Genomic DNA, 22,049 nt, shown 5'->3' on the forward strand with positions numbered 1-22,049 from the left:
GCACTTGGCATATATCCCTCTATACCCTTTCTATTCATATACCCATTCAGATGGGGTAATTGTACCAGGCTCCACCACGTGTCCTGACCGAAAATTCAATGCATGTAGCAACCTCTGATTGACAGAAGCCCGTTAGGTCCCTTTTAAATATTTTCCCTGTCAACTTAAACCTCTCGTTCTGGACCTGTCTATTTATCCCATTCATGCCCCTCATGATTTTATAAAACTCAATGAGGTCACCCTTCAGCCTCCAACACTTATGGGAGGATCCCACCAACATGACACAATGGGGCCCAGGTGATTGACAGCAGCTGCAGACCAAGAGGAGAGTTGGCGTGATCCTCCAGCCAATAGAAGTGAATGAGGGGTGTGGCCAGCAGGCCAGCACGTGACCATGAGCTGTGCAGGCGCAGTGTCACTGTGAGGGGGGACTCAGTGAGTGTGAAGGGAGTGGCATAGACTGGGAGAAAAATGGAGTTTGTGGGTACTGGGGCGGTTTATAAACACACGGTGTAGGCTGCTTGACATGAATTACAAGCTCCCGCTAAATAAAAACCAGAAAAAATTGTGGATGATGGAAATGATAAACAACAACCAGAAAGTGCTGGAAAAGCTCAGCAGATCTGGCAGCATCTGTGAAGACAAGTCAGAGTTAACATTTCTGAACCTATGAACCTTCCTCAGAACTGATGTGACTGAGGGAAAAATGTTGGTTTATATGCAGAAGGTATAGGTAAAAGAGTAAATGATTGGGAATAGAGTGCAAAGAGAGAGATAGGAGACATTGGACAAAGGAGTGTATATCGATCTGGCTGGGGGAGAGTGAATAGCTGTTCATGGGGACTGTTGGTGGCTAATCACAGATAGTGTGTAATAGCAGGCTATGTAATAACAAGGCCTGGTGTGTGGGGTGTAGGGGGCTAGGATGCTAGGACGTGGGAGAGTTCAGGATCTAAAATTATTGAATTTGATATTGAGGCCAAAGGGCTGAAGGGTCCCCGAGTGAGTGATGAGGTTTTGTTCTTCCAGCTTCGTTAACATGTGGCACTGGAAATGCACAGCAGGTCAGGCAGCATCCAAGTAGCTGGAGAATTGCCGTTTTAGTATATGCCCTTCATCAGGAATGTGCGGTGTGGGAAAGAGTGCTGAGAGATAAATAGGAGGGGGTGTGTAGGGCTGGGGGGGAAGGGATCTAGGAAGGCAATAGGTAGATGCAGGTGGGAGGTAATGGTGAGACGGTGGAGTGGATAATGGGGAAGGAAGATGGACAGGTGGGTCAGTTCAAGAGGCCAGTGCCGAGTTGGAGGGTTGGAGCTAGGATAAGGTGGGGTGAGGGGAGATGAGGAAACATTGATGCTGTGTGGTTGAAGGGTCCCAAGGCGGACGATGAGGTGTTATTCCTCCAAGCTTTGGGTGGCTTGATTTGGCGATGGAGGCAGCCCAGAACCTGCATGTCCTTGGCGGAGTGGGAGGGTCCGTTGATTGTGTCGGCCACAGGGCAGTGGGGTTGGTTGGTACATGTGTTCCAGAAATGTTCCCTGAAATATTCCGCAAGTTGGCATCCTGTCTCCCCACTGTAGAGGAGACCACATCGAGAGCAAAGGACCCAATAGGTGAGGTGTTTGAATGTAAGAACTATCTCTGCTGAATGTGGAAGGATCCTTTGGTGTCTTGGATGGAGGTGAGGGGAAGGTGTGGGCACAGGTTTTCCACCTCTTGCAATGGCGAGCGAAGGTGCCTGGGAGTGGAGGATGGGTTCGTGGGGAGCGTGGATCGAACAAGGAAGTCACAGAGAGAATGGTCTCTGAGGAATGCTGAAAGGACTGGGGAGGGAAATATATCTCTGATGGGGTCTGATTGTAGGTGGTGGAAATGGTGGAGGATGATGTGTTGTACCTGGGTGGAATGTGAGGACTTGGGGGATTCTATCCTTGTTGCAGTTGAAGTAGTTGGGTTCAAGGGTGGAGGTGTGGGAAGTAGAGGAGATATGGTGGAGGGTATTGTTGACCACATGGGAGGGGAAATTGCTGTAATTGAAATACGGAGCCATTTGCTATGTTCTGGAGTGTTCTGCCAATTTGTATCAAGCTTCACTGGAACATTGCAGTAAGTATGAGACAGGGATGTTGCCCAGGGAACAGGCTCGTGTGTTGAAGTGGCAGGCAACTGGAAGCTCAGGGTCTTTTTTGCGGCAGAATGTACATCAGCCACCATTTCCATCCCATCCACTGAGATGCTGCCAGACACCAGTTCCTGTTCCCTCCATTAACAGCTATGCGCACTCCCATCCAGATCGCTATCCAGTCCTTTTTCTTTCCAAATGTTCCTTTGGGCTCTGTCCCCACCTATTATTCACTCTTTAACCCCTATCTCCTTTGCCATTGCACTGGGAGCTAAATTGCCCAGAGTTTTCAGAGATGTGTAGGTTAGGTGCAAGATAAATATTTGTCTTTACTATTCATCCTGCACTGACTGTGAGTGTTGTTGTGTGAATTCATTTTATGGGATATTAATTGAGACTGGGATCTCAGAAACAGGTTTTTACAGTCAGCAGAGACATCAGGACCTGAATATAATTGGCATTTAACTGTGAAAACAGAAAGGTTTGTCTGTTCTGTCTGTGAGAAAATATCTTCAATACTTTTGTCAAGCAAAAATCAGAGAGATGGACAAATTTGTGGCTGGATCACCCTTTGGGTGTGTGCTCTGTTCTGGGCCCTGCAGCTGAGGAAGGAGATATTGCCCTGAGAGGGAGCACAGATTTATCCAAATTGCACCTCATCTCTTTGCAGCAACTGTCAGATTTAGTCCCCCAATCACCCACTTCGTAATGTTAACCTGAAAACTCCTTATTTTCAGTTCTCTGCAAACTACCCACTAAAATTCCTTATGGACTCAAATTCCTTATGAACTAAAATTCCAGCATCTTTTCAGGTGGAATGTTCCAGATTCTGACAACTGAAAATGACAGGGCTGCACTGAGAGTGCTGCTTGGCTCAGTGAGTGTGTTTTGGAATTGGGTGAAAACAGTGAGGCGAGACAGGGAGAAGGTGATGCTGAAACTCAGGTTTAGTTCAGGCCGTTCAGAAATTCATATGCTCCCAATGGGAATAGCCAATTTTTATGAGATACCTGCTGAATATTTTGTAACAGGTTTTAAAGTATAACATGTCAGCTTAAGTAAAGGTCGGGGATTTAGATTATAATGGACATGCTTGAAGTGAAGAAAGGTTGCTAGCTCATTTAAGTTCTCGCGATGGGAGAACTAGCTGAATCTAGAGAGACATTGTTACAGGAGACCTCAGATCCGCGGTGTTCTCCTCTTGCACAATGTGGGAAATAAGGGATGCTTCCAGTGTCCCTGGCGACAATATGTGCAGGAAGTGTGCCCATCTGCAGTTACTGGGAAACTGCTTTTCAGATCTGAAGCTGTGAGTGGACTCACTGTGGAGCATCTGCAATACTGAGGATGTTATGGACAGCACGTTCAGTGAGTTAGGAAAGGGAATGGATGACTATCAGATCAAGTAAAAGGCTCAGGAAGGAAATGCAGGAGTTCCCAGTGATCATCCCATTATCAAACAGATACTGTATCCCGCTTCGGATTCTGCACCGAACGGAGGAAAGAGAGTAACGGGGATTCAATAGTCAGAGGTACAGATAGGCACTTCTGTGGCCACAGACATGAATCCAGGATAGTATGTTACCTCCCTGGTGCCAGGATCCGCGATAGCATGGATAGGTTATTGGACATTGTGGAGCTGGAGGGTAAACAGCCAGTGGTGGTGGAATCCTCTCACTATGCAGACCATGTATCATTTACATTCTCCACTGCTTCTCACTCATGTCTGCTTCAAAAAGAGGGAATCACTGAGAAACACGGAATAAAATGGGGTCAGAGTCTCTGGTATAAAACTGTTGAACACAATGCCCCCATCTTCTCCATATTGGTCATCAAGCACACAGACCCATCTCATACCTTTTTGATATTAGAATAGATGATAGATGATTGGTTAATGTTTTGGGGAGGCAAATGAGCAGAGAGGTTTAGTAGGAAATTCTGGAGCTCAGGGTGCAGGAATCTGAGTTAAAAATGGGCTATCCTCAAGGCTGGAATTACAGAAAGGCACTTAGCAGAGAGATTTGTGGGGATCGAGATTACAGAGATAGGGAGGATTGTGTGATTGGAGGATGTTACAGAGATGCTTATGATAGGAGAGATAAGGAAGAGTTGTGAAGCTTCATGAGGTGACAGTGATAGGGAGAGTTGTGAACACGAAGACACCGAGAGTTAGAGTTTCAAAGTTATATATCATGGAAATGGACCCTGTGGTCTAACCAATCCATGTCGACTATAATTCCACCTCAACTAATCACACCTGCCTCTGCTTGGCCTATATCCCTCCAAATATTTCCTATTTATGTACTTATCCAAATATCTTTTAAGTATTGTAATTGTGTTCACAGCTACCACTTCCTCTGGGAGTTCAACCCATAAGTGCAAAAATAGAAAAACTCATGTCTTTTTAAAATCTTTGTCATCTCTTCTCAAACTGTATGCACCGGTGTCTTGAATCCCCCTCCCATGCAGCCATTCATCTTGTCTACACACTCCATGATTTTATAAACCTCTAATAAGGTCACCCCTCAACCTCCTGCTCTCCGGTGACAGACATCCCAGCCTATCCATCCTCTCCTTCTAAAACAATCCCTCCGTTCATGGCAACATCCTGGGAAACATCTTCTGAACCTTTTTCAATTTAATGACATCCTTCCTCTAACAGGGGGACCAGAACTGAACACAGTGAAGAGGCCTCACCAACATCATGTATAACCTCATGATAGTGTCCCAACTCCTATACCTAAAGGTCTGAGCAATGAAGGTAAGCGTGCTAAACACCCACTTAACCACCCTGTCTACATGTGACACAAACTGCAAAGACCTGAACCCCTCGGTTTCTTTGTTCCACATCACTACTCAAGGCCTTACTTTTAATTAGTGTAATTAATTAATGAGGCTAAAGGAGATTTTGTTTTATAAAATATAATATCTTACATTTATTCAAATTAAATTCCATCTGCCACATTTCAGCCCATTCACCCAATTGATCAGGATCCCTCTGTATTCGTGGATAACCTTTTGTTACTGTCTACCTTAACAGTTTTTGATGTCACCCACAAACAAACCATGCTTTGTGTATTCTAATTCAAACCATCTACACACATGACAAACAAAAATGGACCCAGCACCGATTCCTGGAGAACACTGCTGGTCACGGGCCTCCGTGTGAAAAACAACCCTCCACTATTACTGTCTCCTATTGTTAAGCTAATTTTGTATCCAGTTGGCAAGCTCTTGCTGAATCCCATGGGATCGAACTTTACAACTTCGTCTCCCCTGCACAACCTTTTTAAAGGCTTTACTAAAGTCCAAATAAACAATGTCTGCCACTCTGCCCTCATCGATCTTCTTGGTGACTACCTTAAAAATCTCAATCAAGTCTGTGAGACACCCTGTTAAGTAACCATGTTGAGTGTCCCTAATCATTCCTTAACTCTCCAAATACATGCAAATCCTATCCTTCTGAATCGCCTCCAGCGGCTTACCCACCACTGAGGTCTACAGTTCCTAGGCTGCTCCTTATATCCCTTCTTTAACAAAGGTACAACATTAGCCACTCTCCAGTCATCAGGCAGCTCACCTGTAGTTATCGATTACACAACTATTTCTCCATGGTGCCCACAATTACCTCTCACCCAAACTGTTCCCGTCCAATCACTTCCGTCACTTGCCCTGTCTGATCAGACAAGAAAAGGTCAGGTGTTGCTTGCTTCCTGATAGGAACATTTAAATATTGATAAAGAACATTTCTTGAACTCATTTAACACATTCTTTACCAACCAAACCTTTCACACTATCGTAATCACCTACTACTATAACCTTATTGTTGTGACTGTATATCGGAGATCTCTCTGTATATTTGTTCCTTATGTTCTCCCTGATTATTGCAGCGTCTATAGTGCCATCCGACCAAGGTGATTTTTTTTTAAAGTTTGAAAACACAATTTTGTTTTTAAAAAAGCTTTCCTCTGTGATTTAAATATAAATCTCTTTTTGTTTATTCACTCAGATGTGGATGTTTACCCTGAGGGCAGTTGGTCGTTAACCACATTGCTGTGGGTCTGGAGTCACATGTTGGCCAGACCGGGTGAGGATGACAGTTTCCTTCCCTAAAGGGCATTAGTGAACCAGATGGGTTTTTTCCTAACAGTCGACAATAGTTTCATGGTCATCATTAGCCTTTTCATTCGAGATTTTATTGATATCAGATGCCACCATCAGCCATGATGCTACCATCTAACCGTAATCCTCGGAAGATTGCTCATTTTACTCGTCTAGCAAGAAGTATCATCTGGCCATTGCCTCCCTTTTTAGCAATATATTATTTTTTAACAAAGCTCCATCATTCTCCGTGTACAATTTGAGGTAAAATTACACACATGCAATTTCTGAAGCCGGAGGGGGATTACAGAGACAGAGAGGGATGTGGGTCTAGTGGGGGATTGTTGTCCAAACATCACTGTGGTGTACATGGACTGCAGCATTTCAGGGAGGCCGTTCACCACCATTTCTCCAAGACACATAAAGGTGGCCAATAAATACTGGTCTGGGCAGCAAAGGCAACCTCCAGTGAATAAAACCGAGCAGTGACCTCTCCCAGCTGACTACTTGTGAAGGTATAAACCTCTCTGGAAATGCAGCTTGGAGAAAAGAGAAACAAACAGTGACATTTCACAGCTGCCCTCAGAGAGACCTTGCTCTCTGAGCTGCTCACAGCCGGGATCAGCTCAGTGGGTTTCAGTCTCTTGAAACATCAATTTTAGACGGTTTTATTATATTAATAGTGAGAAAGGTGAGGGTTTCTTTTTCATGTCTTTCGGTCTGTTGTTTAAATGTTTAAAATATAAAGCGTAAGCATTAAGTTATTCTCGGGCAGTATTTTTCGAGCAGTAAGACTGTGCCTTTGTCTTGGTCTGTAGATTGTTAAGGCGGAGAGATGGCCTGTTGTAGAGTGGTGTGCTGTTTCTGTCGGATGTGGGAGATTAGAGAGAGTTTCAATGATCCTGATGATTGTGTCAGCAGGAAGTGTTTTTGCAAATCCTATCAGATCACATGGATTGGTGGAGGAGTGATTAAAGGCAGTGAGGAATTGACAGGGGTCAGGGGTGTGATAGGTGGCAGTCTCAGGATTGCAGGATACTGCAGATACAGTCAGGTACATGGGTTACCTCCAGGAAAGCTAGGAGGGGTAGGCAAGTACTGCAGGAATATCCAGTGGTTATCCCCAGCTCAAACAAGTGTACTGTTTTGGAAAATGTAGGGGGTAATAGACTTTCAGGGGAATATAGCACTGACTGCCAAGTTACTGCAACTGAGACTGGCTCTAACATAAGGTATATCCAGTTCCACGCAAACGATGGTGATAGGGGACACTCTAGTCAGGGGCACAGTCTGCCATTTCTGCAGCTGACAGTGAGACATCAGAATGGGGTGGTGCCTCCATGATGCTAGGGTCAAGGATGCCTCGGAGAGGGTGCAGAATATTCTCAAAGGGGAGAATAGCCAGTGGGAGGACATTGTACATTGGTACCAATGGCATAGGAAGGGGAAAGCATGGGGTCCTGATGAGCAGGGAGATTTGCTAGTTCCACTCGGGAGGCATTAAACCAGTGAGGGAGTTGGGGCAAACCTAAAGAGATAGTGAGAAAAGAGGGATGTCCGAGGCTGGTACTGTTCAGATTAGACTGTCAAGGCAGGCAAGAGCAAGCCACAGAATAAAGTGGGACGGACTAGTTACACTGAATTTATTTCAGTGCAAGAGGCCTGACAGGTCAGGCAGATGTGCTCAGGGTATGGTTTTGAACATGGCACTGGGATATTATAGCAATTACAGAGGCATCACTCAGGGATGGATAGGACTAGCAGCTTAATATTCCAGGGTGTAGATGCGATAGAAAGGGGGCAACAGTACAGGGGGACTGGCGTCTTTGATTAGGGATAACATTACAGCTGGGCTTCGGGAGGATATTCCTGGGAGTACATCCAGGCAAGTTACTTGGGTGGTACTGAGAAATAAGAAAGGGATGACCATCTTATTGGGATTGTATTATAGACTCTGTCCCAATAGTCAGCGGGGAATTGAGACACAATTTTACCAGGAGACCTCAGTTATCTGTAAGAATAATATGGATACAATGATAAGGGTTTTAACTTTACCAACATGGCCTCGGAGTGCTGTAGTGTGAAGGGCTTGGATGGAAAGGTATTTGTTCAGTGTGTACGAGAACATTTCAGATTCAGTTTGTAGGATGTACCTACTAGAGAAGGAACAAAACTTGACCTGTTTTCTTTATTCATTCACAGGATGAGGCTGTCACTGGCTCGGCCAGCATTTATTGCTTCGTTTAACCAGAGGGCAGTTAAGAATCAACCACGTTGCTATAGGTCTGGAGTCACATGCAGACCAGACCAGGTAAGGATGGCATTTTCCTTCCCTAAAGCTCATGAGTGAACCAGATAGGATTTCCCAACAATTGACAATGGATTCATTGTTGTCACAAAATTAATTTTTCCAGATATTTATTGAATTCACGTTCAAAAATCTGCCGCGGGATTCAAACCCAGGTCCCCAGAACGTTATCTGGTTCTCGGGATTAACAGTCGAGCGATAATTTCACTCCATCATCACTGCCACTTAGAAAATGAGGCAGGGTGAGTGACTGAGTTATCAGTGGGGTAGCACATCAGCACCAAAGATATTGTGGCTTAGTGGTTAGCGCTGCTTCCTCAGCACCAGGGACCTGGGTTTGATTCCAGCCTCGGGCGACTCTGTGTTGGAGTTGGCACGTTCTCCCCAGCGTTTGTGAGGGTTTCCTTCGGGTGTTCCAGCTTGTTCCCAGAGTCCAAAGATGTGTAGGTTAGTTGGATGAACCATGTTAAATTTCCCATAGTGTCCAGATGCAGTATATGAGGTTTTGGGATGTGCGGAGAAATCTCTGCCTAATGTGAAAAGATCCTTTTCAGGTCTTAGACAGAGGTCAGAAGGAGGTGTGGCCGCATGTTTTACATCTCCCGTGGCGGCAAGGGAGGGTCAAGGGTGTGGAGCATGGGTTGGTTGGAGGGGGTGGGCCTAACAAGGATGTTGCTGAGGGAATGGTCTCTGTGGAACGCAGATAGGGGTGGAGAGGGAAATATATTTGTGGTGGTGGGATCAGACTTTAGGTAGCAGAAATAACAGAGGTTAATGCACTGTATCTGGAGATTAGTGAGGTGGAAGGTGAAGATTGCAGGGTTATAATCTTATTGTGGTTGAAGTGGTGGGATAAAGGTGGAGGTGCAGGAAGTGGAGGGTACGCATTGGAGGGCATTGTTGATCAAGTGAGAGGGAAATTGTGGTCCTTGAAGTAGGAGGCCTTTCTGGGATGTCCTGGGGTGGAATTGCTCCTCCTGGGAGCAGATATGGCAGAGGCAGAGGAATTGGGAGTACAGGATCACGCTTTTATACTTGAGGGAAATCAGGAGAGCAAAAAGAAGACATGAAATAGCTTCAGGCACTGGTTTAAGTAGAATCCAAAGAGATTAAACAAATATATCACAGACAAAAGATTAACTGGACCAGAGAATAGGACCCCTTAAAGATCAACAAGGCTGTCTATGGAACCACAGGGAGTGGGAAAGATATGTGAATATTTCATGTCATTTTTTACTGGAGAAGGATATGGAAACTCGAGAGTTTGGAGAAATAAACAGAGAGAACTTGAAAAGTGTCCATGTTACAGAGGAGGTAGTACTGGATGTCTTAAATGGCATCAAGGTTGATAAAGTCCTGGGATCTGATCAGGTGTATCCCAGAACCTTTTGGAAATCTAGGGAAGTGATTGTTGGGCCTCTCCTGAGATATTTGTATCGTTGATAGCGACAGGTGAGGTGCCATTATTTTTAAAAGATTGTAAGGAGAGGCCATGGAACAAGAGAACAGTGAGCCTGAAGTCAGTGGCAGGCAAGTTGTTGGAAGGGATTCTGAGGGACAGGATATCCATCTATTAGGAAAAGTAAGGAATGATTAGGGAGAGTCAATGTGGCTTTGTACATGCACAATCATGTCTCACTAACTTAACTGAATGTTTTGAAGTGACAAAGAAAATTGATGAAGCCAGGCGGTGAATGTTGTTTATGTGGACATTCAACAAGGTTCCACAAAGCAGACTGGTTAGCAGGGTTAGATAACATGGAATACAGGGAGAGCAAGCCATTTGGATACAAAACTGGCTTGAAGGTAGGATACAGAGGGTGGTAATGGACGGTTGCTTTGCGGACTAGAGGCCTGTGGGCAGCAGTGTGTTACAAGGATCGATATTGGGTCCTTAAATAATTGACTTGGATGTGAATGTGTAAGGTATGGTCAGTAGGTTTACAGAAGGCACCAAAATTGGAGATGTAGTGGACAGTGAAGAAGGTTAGTTCAGAATTCAACAGGATCTTGATCAGATGGGCCAATGGAGCAAGGAATGGCAGATGGAGTTCACTTTAGATAAATGTGAGCTGTTGGATTTTGGAAAGGCAAGTCAGGGCAGGACTTGTGCACTTAATGGTAAGGTCTGGGGAGCATTGCTGAACAAAGAGACCTTGGAGTCCAGGTTCATAGTTCCTTGAAAGTCGAGTCACAGGTAGGCGGGGTAGTGAATGCAGTGTTTGGTACATTCCCCGTTATTGGTCAATGCATTGAATGCAGGTGTTGTGACGCCATATTGTGGTTGTACAGGACATTGATTAATGCTCTTCTGGGATATTGTTTTCAGTTCCAATCTCCCTGTTCTAGGAATGATGTTGTGAAACTTCAAAGGTTTCAGAAAAGGTTTGCAAGGACTTTGCCAGGGTTGGACGCGTTGAGCTATTGGGAAATGCTGAATAGGTTGGGACTATTTTCCTGGAGAGTTAGAGACTGAGAGGTGAACTTAAATGTTTATAAAATCATGATGGATCTGGATAAGGTGAGCAGTCAGGGACTTTTTCCCAGGTTCTGTGGGTTCAGAACTAGAGGGCACAGGCTTAAGATGAGAGGGAAAAGATTTAAAAGGGATCTTAGGGCATCTTTTTCTCAATGAACTTAGTTATCAGAATTTGGAACATTCCACCTGTAAAGGTGCTAGGATTTGAGTCCATAAGGAGTTTACAGGTTAACATTATGAATTGGGTGATTGGGACTAAATCTGACAGTTCCTACAAAGAAATGAAGTGCAATTTGGATCATTCTGTGCTCTCTCTCAGGCCAAAAAAGACCCTGAGCTCCCGGTTGCCTGCCACTTTAACACATGAGTGTGTTCCCTGGCCAACATCTGTCTCATGCTTAGGTGCAGTGTTCCAGTGAAGCTTGATGCAAGCTGGCAGGACACTCCAGAACATACCAAATGGACCATATTTCAAGGACTGCAATTTCCCCTCTCATGTGGTCAACAATGCCCTCCAGTGTATCTCCTCTACTTCCGACACCACTGCCCTTGAACCCCACCCCTCCAACCTTAACTCACACACATTGTTATCACATTGCCTGCCATTACACACTACCCACGATTAACCACTAATTGTCTCCGTTGACAGCTATTCCCCACCTACATCACTCCACGATTGGAGCTGCCAAGGACACAAACCTCTAGAATATCCTCCCTAACCCCCTCTGTCCTCCATTAAGATTGTTGGGCCTCTCCTGAGACATTTGTATCATTGATAGCGACAGGTGAGGTGCCATTATTTTTAAAAAGGTGGTAAGGAAAGGCCATGGAACAAGAGAACAGTGAGCCTGAAGTCAGTGGCAGGCAGGTTGTTGGAAGGGATTCTAAAGGGCAGGATATACGTGTATTTGGAAATGATTAGGGAGAGTTAAAGTGGCTTTGTTTGTGCAAAATCGGGTCTCACTAACTTGAGTGTGTTTTGTTTCTTGAAGAAGTGACAAAGACAATTGATGATGGCAGCCTGTGAACGTTGTCTCCATGGGAATTGAACAAGGTTCCACAAAGCAGACTGGTTAGCAAGGTTAGATAACATGGAATGCTGGGAGAACGAGCCATTTAGATACAAAACTGGCTTGAAGGTAGGAGACAGAGTGGTGATGTAGGGTTGCTTTGTGGACTGGAGGCCTGTGAGCAGCAGTGTGCTGCAGCAATGGATATTGGGGCCTTCAATAAATGACTTGGATGTGCATATATGAGATATGGTCAGAAGGCACTAAAATTGGAGGTGTAGTGGGCAGTGTAGAAAGTTAGTTCAGAATACAACAGGATCTTGTTCAGATGGGCCATTGGAACGAAAAATGGCAGACTGAGTTCAATTTAGATAAATGTGAGCTATTGTATTTTGGAAAGGCAAATCAGGACAGGACTTATGCACTTAATGGTAAAGTCCTGGGGAGTGTTGCTGAACAAAGAGACATTGGAGTTCAGGTTCATTGTTCCTTGAAAGTAGAGTCGCAGGTCGGCAGACTAGTGAAGGTGGTGTATGGTATGCTTATATTTATTGGTCAATGCATTGAATACGGAAGCTGGGACGTCATATTGTGGCTTGACAGGACATTGATTAAGCCATTTCAGGAATTCTGCTTTCAGTTCGAATATCCCTGTTCTGGGAAGGATGTTATGAAATTTGAAAGGAGTCAGACAAGATTTGCAAAAACATTGCCAGGGTTGAAGGATTTGGGCAACAGGGAGAGACTGGGGCTATTTTCCCTGAAGAGTCAAAGACAGAGGGGACTTTATGGAGATTTATAAATCATGAGGGGCATGGATACGGTGAACAGCCAGGGTCTTTCCCCCCCCCAGGTGAGGTGGGTCCAAAACAAGAGCACATGGGCTTAAGTTGCTAGGGCAAAGATTTAAAAGGGATCTAAGGGGCAACGTTTTCAAGCTGAGTGTGGTGTGTGTGTGTGGAATGAGCTGCCAGATGAAGTAGTGGAGACTGATACAATTACAACATTTGAAAGGCATCCATGAATGGGATGGGTTTTGAGGGATAGGGCCCAATAGCTGGCTAATGGGACTCCAGTAGTTTAGGATTCCGAGTCGGCATGAACGAATTGGACCGAAGGTCTGTTTCTGTGCTGTCCATCTCTATGACACTAATAAATTAAGATGCGTTCCTCTTTTGTGGAGACCTAGCAGAAGCACAGATAATTGTCCTTGGAGCTGAGACGGTTAAGCAGTGATTTGGACCAGGTGCAGATTTGTTTCCAAACAATTAATTTGCAGAGAGAGAGGAATTGTTAGCACAATCACAATTTTTCGTAACTACTTTCAGGTAACTGTCAAATAATGCAGAGTGAAAATGGGAACATTATTTCACTCAGTAAGTTTTGCGCATCTGGAATAGGCTGAACGGCAGCTGGACACAGATTCAGCAGGTGTTCTCAAACAGATTTATAATTTTACTTTTTAAGGAAGGACTTAGTGGGCTTTGGGCAAGTGAGAGGGGAGTTGGGACAGATTTGCAGCATCTCCAGAGGGAGAGAGTACAGTCCCAATGGGCTGAATAGCCCCAGCCCCTGTGCTCTGTGATACTGCCCCATTCACTGTGAATGATGAAGCTCATCCCAGGGCAGAGAGAGAGAGGATCCCACCACTTACCTCACAATGGGGCCCGGCTGATTGATCTCAAACAAGTACACTGTTTCGGAAAGCGTCGGAGGTCACCCTCTCGGGGCATATCGCACTGACAAGCAAGGTACTGGTACAGAGACTGGCTCCAATGTAATGTGAGGTATATGAGGTTCCTGGTGATCGATGGTGATAGGGGATTCTCTGGTATAGGGCACAGACTGCCGTTTCTGCAGCTGACAGTGAGACATCAGAATGGGTGGTATCTCCCTGGTGCCAGGGACAAGGATGTCTCGGAGAGGGAGCAGAGTATTCTCAAAAGGGAGTATGATCAGTGGGAGCTCATTATACATTAGTACCAATGACATCGGAAGAGGAAAGGATGAGGTTCTGACGAGAGAATATAGCAAATTATCCTGGAGGATAAAAAGTAGGTCTTCGTGGGTAGTAATATCTGGATTACTCTTAATACCGCATGCTAGTGAGAGTAGGAACAGCAGGATAGAGCAGATGAATGTGTGGCTAAGGATCTGGTGCAGGGGAGAAGGATTGCCATGTTTGGATCATTGGAATCTCTGCTGGGGTAGAATTGACGTGCATAAGAAGGATGGATTGTACCTGAATTGGAAGGTGTCTAATATCCAGGCAGGGAGATTTGCTAGTGCTACTCAGGAGGCATTAAACCAGTGAGGGAGTGGGGGGTAAACCTAAAGAGATAGTGAGAGAAGAGGTATGTCTGAGGCTGGTACAGTTGAGAAGTTAGACAGTCAAGGCAGGCAAGGGCAAGGCACAGAACGAGGTGGGACAGAGCAGTTTCACTGCATTTATTTCAGTGCAAGAGGCCCGTCAGGGAAGGCAGATGAGCTGAGGATATGGTTTTGAACATGGGACTGGGATATCATGGATATTACAGAAACGTGGCTCAGTGATGGATAGGACTGGCAGCTTAATGTTCTAGGGTGCAATGGGAAGGATAGAAAGGGGGACGAGAGGAGGCAGAATGGCGTTTTGGATTAGGGATACCTTTATGGTTGTGCTCAGGGAGGATATTGGGAGTATTTCCAGTGAAGTTACTTGGATAGAATTGGGAAATAAGAAAGGGATGATCACCTTGTTGTGGTTGTCTGCTTGGGTTTCGTCTGGTTGCTCTGGTTTCCTCCCACAGTCCAAAGATGTGTAGGATGGTTGGGTTATCCAGGCTGAATTGTCCATAGTGTTCAGGGATGTGCTGGCCAGGTGGATTGCTCATTGGAATTGCAACGTTATAGGGGTAGGGTAGAAGGCTCTGATGTTCAGTGTGGATGTGATGGGCTGAATGGCCCGCTTCCACGCTGTCTAGATTCTCTGATAGTTCTACTAGCTTTAAAATAGTTACAGAAAATAATAGACCAGATCTAATAGGTAGCCTTCTAAATTGGACAATTTCGATGGCACAAGGTAAGAACTTGCAAAATTTGTTTGCGGGAGGTTATTTCCAGGGAAAGGGATGGCTGGACAAAAGAGTAACCAGGCAGAGAATAGCAACCCTCAAAAATCAGTAAGGCTGTCTATGGAACCGCAGGCGGTGGGAGAGATTCTGTAAGTATTTCACATCAGTTTTTACTGAAAAATGATATGGAAGCTAGAGAGTTTGGAGAAATAAATAGTGATAATTTGGCAATTGTTCATATTACAGTGGAGGAGGTCTTAAAAAACAGAAAGGTGGATAAATCCCAGGAATCTGAGCAGGTGTATCCCAGAACTTTGTGGGAAGCCAGGGAAGTGATTGCTGGGCCCCTCGCTGAGATATTTGTATCATCAATTGCCACAGACAAGGTGCTGGAAGATGGGTGCCATTATTTGAGAAAGTTAAAAATCACACACCAGGTTATAGTCAAACAGGTTTATTTGGAAGTGTGCTTCCAATTAAACCGTTTGGACTATAACCTGGTGTTGTGTGATTTCTAACTTTGTACACCCCAGTCCAACACTGGCATCTCCAAATCATTATTTGAGAAAGGTAGTAAGGAAAAGCCAGGGAACTATAGACCGGTGAGCCTGAAGTCAGTGGCAGGCAAGTTGTTGGAAGGGATTCTCAGGGACAGAATTTACATGTCATTGGAAAGGCAAGAAAAGATTAGGGAGAGTCAGCATGGCTTTGTGCATGGAAGTCATTAACTTGGACTTGAGAAAGACACAAGGTTCCACATAACAGGCTGGTTAGCAAGTTCAACACCATAGAATACAGGCGGAACTAGCTATTTGGATACAAAATTGTTTGGAAGATCAAAGAGTCATAGATGTACAACACAGAAGCAGAGACCCTTCGGTCCAACCAGTTGACCATGCTGACCAGATATCCCAACGCAATGTAGTCCCACCTGCCTGCACCCGGCTCATATCCTTCCTATTCATATACCCATCAAGATGCCTTATAAATGTTGCATTCGTCCAACCTCCACCACTTCCTCTGGCAACTCATTCCATACACGTACCACCCTTTGTGAAAACGTTGCCCCACAAGTCTCTTTAAAGTCTTTCCCCTCTCACCCTAAACCTATGCCCTCTAGTGCTGGGATCCACCACCCCAGGGAAGAGACTTTGTCTATTTATCCTATCCATGCCCCTCATGATTTTATATACCTCTATAAGCTCACCTCTCAGCTTCCGACGCTCCAGGGAAAATAGCCCCAGTCTATTCAAAATCTATTCAACCCCCAGCTGAGCTCAAATCCTCCAATCCTGGTAACTTTCTTGTAAATCTTTTCTGAACCCTTTCAAGTTTCACTACATCCTTCCGATAGGAAGGAGACCAGATTTGTACGCAATATTCCATTAGTGGCCTCACCAATGCCCTGTACAGCCACAACATGACCTCCCAACTCCTGTACTTAATGTTCTAACCATATGCCGCCTTCACTATCCTATCTACCTGTGGCTACACTTTCAAGGAGCTATGAACCCGCACTCCAAGGTCTCTTTGTTCAGTAACACTCCTCAGGACCTTACCATTAAGTGTATAAGTCCTGCTAAGATTTGATTTCCCCAAATGCCACTCCTCAGCCCATTCACTCATTTGATCAAGATCCCATTGTACTCTGAGGTAATTGTTTTCACTGTCCACTACACCTCCAACTTTGGTGTCATCTCACTAACTATGCCTGCTATGTTCACATCCAAGTCATTCATATAAATGACGAAAAGTAGTGGATCCAGCACTGACCCTTGTGGCACTCCACTGGTCACAGGCCTCCAGTCTGAAAAACAACCCTCCACCACCACCCTCTGTCTTCTGCCTTTGAGCCAGTTCTGGATCCCAATTGGCTAGTTCTCCCTGTATTCCATGAGCTCTAACCTTGCTGAGCAGTCAGTGTCTTGGTGGGGGGTGCTGTTAGGACTGGAAGCCTGTGGTGAGCAAAATGCTGTCAGGCTGGGTGCTGGGTCCATTGCTTTTTGTCATTTATATCAATGATTTCCATGTGAATATAGGAGCTATGGTTAGTAGGTTTACAGTAGACACCAAAATTTGAGGTGCAGTGGACAGTAAAGTTACCTCAGAGTACAATGAGACTCCGATCAAATGGGCTGAGGAGTGGCAGATGAAGTTTAATTTTGATAAATGTGAGGTTCTGCATTTTGGAAAAGCAAATCAGGGCCGGACTTCTACACTTAATGGGAAGGTCCTGGGCAGTGTTGCTGAACTAAGAGACCTTGGAGTGCAGGTTCATAGTTCCTTGAAAGTGGAATCATAGATAGGCAGGGTAGTGAAGAAAGTGTTTAGTATTCTTGCCTTTATCGGTCAGTACATTGAGTACAGGAGTTGTGACGTCATTTTGCGGCTGTACAGGACATTGATTCAGTCACTTCTGGAATTCTGCTTTCAGTCCTGGTCTCCCCACTATCGGAATGATATTGTGAAACTTGAAAGGATTCAGAAAAGATGTGCAAAGATGTTTCCAGGGTTGAGGGATTGAGCTATAGGGAGAGGCTGAATAGACTGAGGCTGTTTTCACTGGAGAATCGGATGCTGAGGGGTGACCATAGAGGTTGATAAAATCGTGAGGGGCATGGATAAGGTAAACAGCTAGGGTCTTATTCCTGTTTAGGTGAGTCCAAAACTAGAAAGCACAGGCGTGAGGGAAAAGATTGAAAAGGGATATTAGGGGCAAAGTTTCAAGCTGAACATGATACGTGTATGGAATAAGCTGCCAGAGAAAGTGTGGACGCTGGTATAGTTACAACATTTAAAACGCATCTCATTGGATATGTGATTGGGAAAGGTTTAGAAGGCTATGGGCCAAGTGCTGGCATATGGGACGAGATTAATTTAGGACATCTGGTCGGCATGGACATTTTGGACAAAAGGGTTTGTTTCTGTGTTGTACATCTCTACGACACTAATAAATTAAAATTAAGATAGGTTTCTCTTTTATGGAGAGTTAGCAGAAGGTCAGACAATTCTCCTTGGAGCTGAGAAGGATAAGCAGTGATTTCAACCAGTAGTTGATTTGTTTCCAGGATATTTCATTTATAGAGAGACAGAGTGAGAAATTTTTAACGTCACAATTTTTAGTAACTACTTTCAGGTAACTGGCAAATTATGCAGGTTAAAAATGTGAAGATTATTTTACTCACTAAGTTCTGAGCATCTGGAACAGTTTGAAAGACAGCTGAATGCAGATTCAGTAGCTATTGTCAAAACAAATTTGAAATTTAACTTTTTAAGGAAGGATTTGGAAGGCTATGTCCAAATGGGAGTTGAGTTGGAACTGACTGGTACCATTTCCAGAGGGAGAGAGTACAGCCCCAATGGGCTGAATAGCTCCCAGCCCCTGTGCTCTGTGATACTGCCTCATTCACTGTGAATGATGAAGCTCATCACAGGACAGAGCTGTAGAGATGTACAGCATGAAAATACACCCTTTGGTTAAACTGGTCCATGCTGACCAGATATCCCAACCTAATCTAAGTCCCATTTGCCAACACTTGGCTCATATCACTCTGCACCCTTCCTATTCATATACCCATCCAGATGCCAAATGGTATAATTGTACCAACATCCTCCACTTCCCGACAGAAGATTCCATACACGCACCAACCTCGGTGGGAAAAGAAATTGCCCCTCTGATCCATTTTAAATTCTTCCCCTCTCATGTTAAACCTATGCTCTCTCATTCTGGACTCACCCACCCCAGGGAAACGACCTTGTCTATTTTTCCTATCCATGCCCCTCATGATTTTATAAACCTCTATGAGGTCACCCCTCAGCCTCTGATGCACCTGGGAGGATCCCACCACTCAGGTCACAATGGGGCCTGGCTGATTGACACAGCTTCAGACCAATAGGAGAGTTGGCATGATCCTCCAGCCAATGGGAGTGAATGAGGGGTGGGTCCAGCAGGCCAACACATGACCATCAGCTTTGCAGGCGCAGTGTCACTGTGAGGGAGGACTCAGTGAGTGTGAAGGGAGTGGGAGAGAATGCAGAGACAGGGAGAGAGATGGAGTTAGTGTGGAATGGGAGGGTTGATAAACACTGTTTCAGTCTGCTAGAGCTGAATTAGATACTCCGGGTAAATTGAAAGAACTGTGGATGCTGTAAATCACACAGAACAACTGAAAGTACTGGAAAAGCTCAGCAGATCTGGCAGCATCTGTGAAGTGAAATCGGTTCGCATTTTGGATTCGGTGACATCCTCAGGAACTGATGCTACTGAGAAAAAAATGTTGGTTTTTATGCAGAAGGTAGGGGTTAAGGAGTAAATGATAGGGGGGATAGAGTCCAAAGAGAGAGATAGGAGCAGTTGGACAAAGGAGTGGATAACGATCTGAGGGGGAGGGTGAATAGCTGTTTATGGGGACTGTTAGTGGCTAACCATAGGTAGTGTGTAATGCCAGGCTATGTAATAAAAAGACCTGGTGTGTGGGGTAAGGGGCAAAGACACTAGGACGTGGGAGAGTTCAGGACCTAAAATTATTGAATTTGATGTTGAAGCCAAAGGATTGTAGGGTCGCTGACTGGGAGATGAGGTGTTGTTCTTCCAGCTTGTGTTAAAGTGTGGCGCTGGAAAAGCACAGCAGGTCAGGCAGCATCCAAGGAGCAGGAGAATTGACGTATTGGGCATGTAAAGACTTCATCAGAAATGTGGGCGGTGGGGGAAGAGGGCTGAGAGATAAATAGGGAGGGGTGTTTGGGGTTGAGGAAGGGAACTAGGGAGACAATAGGTGGTTGTAGATGGGGCGTAGTGGTGAGAGGGTGGAATGGATAATTGGGAAGGAAGATGGACAGGTGGGACAGTTCAGGAGGCCAGTGCCGAGTTGGAGGGTTGAATCTGTGATGAGGTGGGGGAGAGGAGATGAGGAAACCTTGATGCCGTGTGGTTGAAAGGTTCCAAGGTAGAAGATGAGGTGTTCTTCCTCCAGGTGTCGGGTGGCTTGGATTTGGGGGTGGAGGACACTCAGGACTCGCATGTCCTTGGCAGCGTGGCGGCGGAGGGGGGGAGTAGCTGAAGTGGTCGGCCACAGGGCGGCGGGGTTGGTTGGTGCATGTGTCCCAGAAATATTCCCTGAAATATTCCACAAGTTGGCGTCCTGACTCCCCAGTGTAGAGGAGACCACATTGAGAGCAAAGGACACAATAGTTGAGGTGTTTGGGTGGGCAGGGAATTCTCTGCTGGATGTGGGAGGATCCTTTGATGCCTTGGATGGAGGTGAGGGGAAAGTGTGGGCACAGGTTTTACACCACTTGCAGTGGCAATCGAAGGTGCTGGGAGTGGAGGATGGGTTGGTGGGGAGCGTGGACCTAACGAGGAAATCACATAGGGAACGGTCTCTGTGGAATGCTGAAAGGGGATGGGAGGGAAACATATCTCTGGGGTCTGATTGTAGGTGGTGGAAGTGGCAGAGGATGATGTGTTGTATCTGGGTGGAAGGTGAGGAGTGGGGGATCCCATCCTTGTTGGGGTTGGAAGGATGGTGTTCAAGGGCAGTGGTGTGGGAAGTGGAGGAGATACACAAGAAGGGAAATTGCAGTCCTTGACATAGGAGACCATTTGGTATGTTCTGGAGTGTTCTGCCAGCTTGTATCAAGCTTCACTGGAACACTGCAGTAAGCATGAGACAGAGATGTTGGATAAGGAACAGTTTTGTGTGTTAAAGTGACGGGCAACTTGAAGCTCCGGGACCTTTTTGCAGCTACAATGTAGCTCATCAGTCACCATTTCCACCACCTGAGATGCTGCCAGGTTCCTGTCTCCTCCACTAACAGCTTTCGACCCTCCCACCACATCGTTATTCACTCCTTTGTCTTTTCAAATGTTCCTATCTCTCTTTTCACTCTATCCCCATCTATTATTTACTCTTTAACCCCTATCTCCTGTAGTCCAAAGATGTGCAGGTTCGGTGAATTGACCCAGCTAAGTTTCCCGTAGTGTTCATGGATGTGCATTAGTCCGGGGAAATGGAGAGTAATAGGGAGGGGAGTGGGTCTGGGTGAGATGAACTTCGGAGGGTGGGTGTGTAATTGTTGGGCCGAAGAGCCCGTTTCCACGCTGTAGGGATTCTACTTTTCCCAGCTGTCACTGGTTCTGAGGACGGGTCACGGAACCCGTGATGACCCTTGGTGTGTGCAGGAGGCGGAAAGGGGAGAGTGGCAGCAGAAACCGGATGAGATGTATCAGTGTAGACTGGGAGGGTTGAGTCATACTCTGTGCAGGTCGTTAATCTGAATTAGAAACTCCTGGTCCCACGTTTGCAGCAAAGAGGAAAACAGCTGTGGGCCTCAGGCAGTGAGAGGTCCTGGGTTATGGCCGCCATTTTTATTTGGGGCAAGGTACAGCAAGGTGCATGCACATGTCCTCTTTTGGGGGGGGGGGGGGGGGGCGGGGAGATTTCAAGAGGAGTGTTTACACATCAAACACATACCAAGAGAAGTGTTCGCCTTCACTATTCACCTTGCACTGATTGTGAGCTTTGTTTTGCGAATTCATTTTATAGGATATTAATTGAGAATAATTGAGACTTGGATCTCAAAAACAAGTTTCTACAGTTAGCGGAGTCATCAGGATCTGAATATCATTGGCATTTAACTGTGGAATGAGAAAGGTTTGTCTGTTCAGTCTGGGAAAATATCACCAATAGTTTTGTCAAGCAAAAATCAGAAAGATGTTCAAGTTCATGGTCGGATCACCCTTTGGGTTTGTGTTCATTTCTTGGCCCTGCAGCTGTGGAAGGAGGTATTGGCCTGAGAGAGAGCATAGATTTATCCAAATGCCAGATTTAGTCCCAGTCACCCACTTCATGATGTTAACCTGTAAACTCCCTACTTCCAATTCCCTGCAAGCTTCTCGTTGAATTTCCTTGTGGACTCAAATTCCAGCACCATTTCAGGTGAAATGTTCCAGATTCTGACAACTGTCTGTTCATCC

At 45.4% G+C, this 22,049-nt stretch overlaps 1 long non-coding RNA gene across 4 annotated transcripts in view; it reads left to right on the top strand.

The window, feature by feature from the left end:
- The window catches only part of LOC148138548 (uncharacterized), a 49,823-nt gene that overhangs the window by 21,386 nt on the left and 6,388 nt on the right, over positions 1-22,049 (top strand). For 2 of the 4 annotated variants that reach the window (XR_015753984.1, XR_015753983.1), the window contains exons 6-7: positions 6,132-6,209; positions 8,426-8,534. The exons of 1 other annotated variant lie outside the window; for it this stretch is intronic. This is a non-coding gene — a long non-coding RNA (uncharacterized LOC148138548). The remainder of the gene's footprint in view (positions 1-6,131; positions 6,210-8,425; positions 8,535-22,049) is intronic. One more of the 4 variants, XR_015753985.1, reaches the window with a different exon arrangement.

The sequence above is a fragment of the Chiloscyllium plagiosum genome, unplaced genomic scaffold, assembly GCF_037043375.1.
Source record: "Chiloscyllium plagiosum isolate Xiang-an unplaced genomic scaffold, Cpla_swu_hap1 HiC_scaffold_40, whole genome shotgun sequence".
NCBI classification, from domain to species: Eukaryota; Metazoa; Chordata; class Chondrichthyes; order Orectolobiformes; family Hemiscylliidae; genus Chiloscyllium; species Chiloscyllium plagiosum.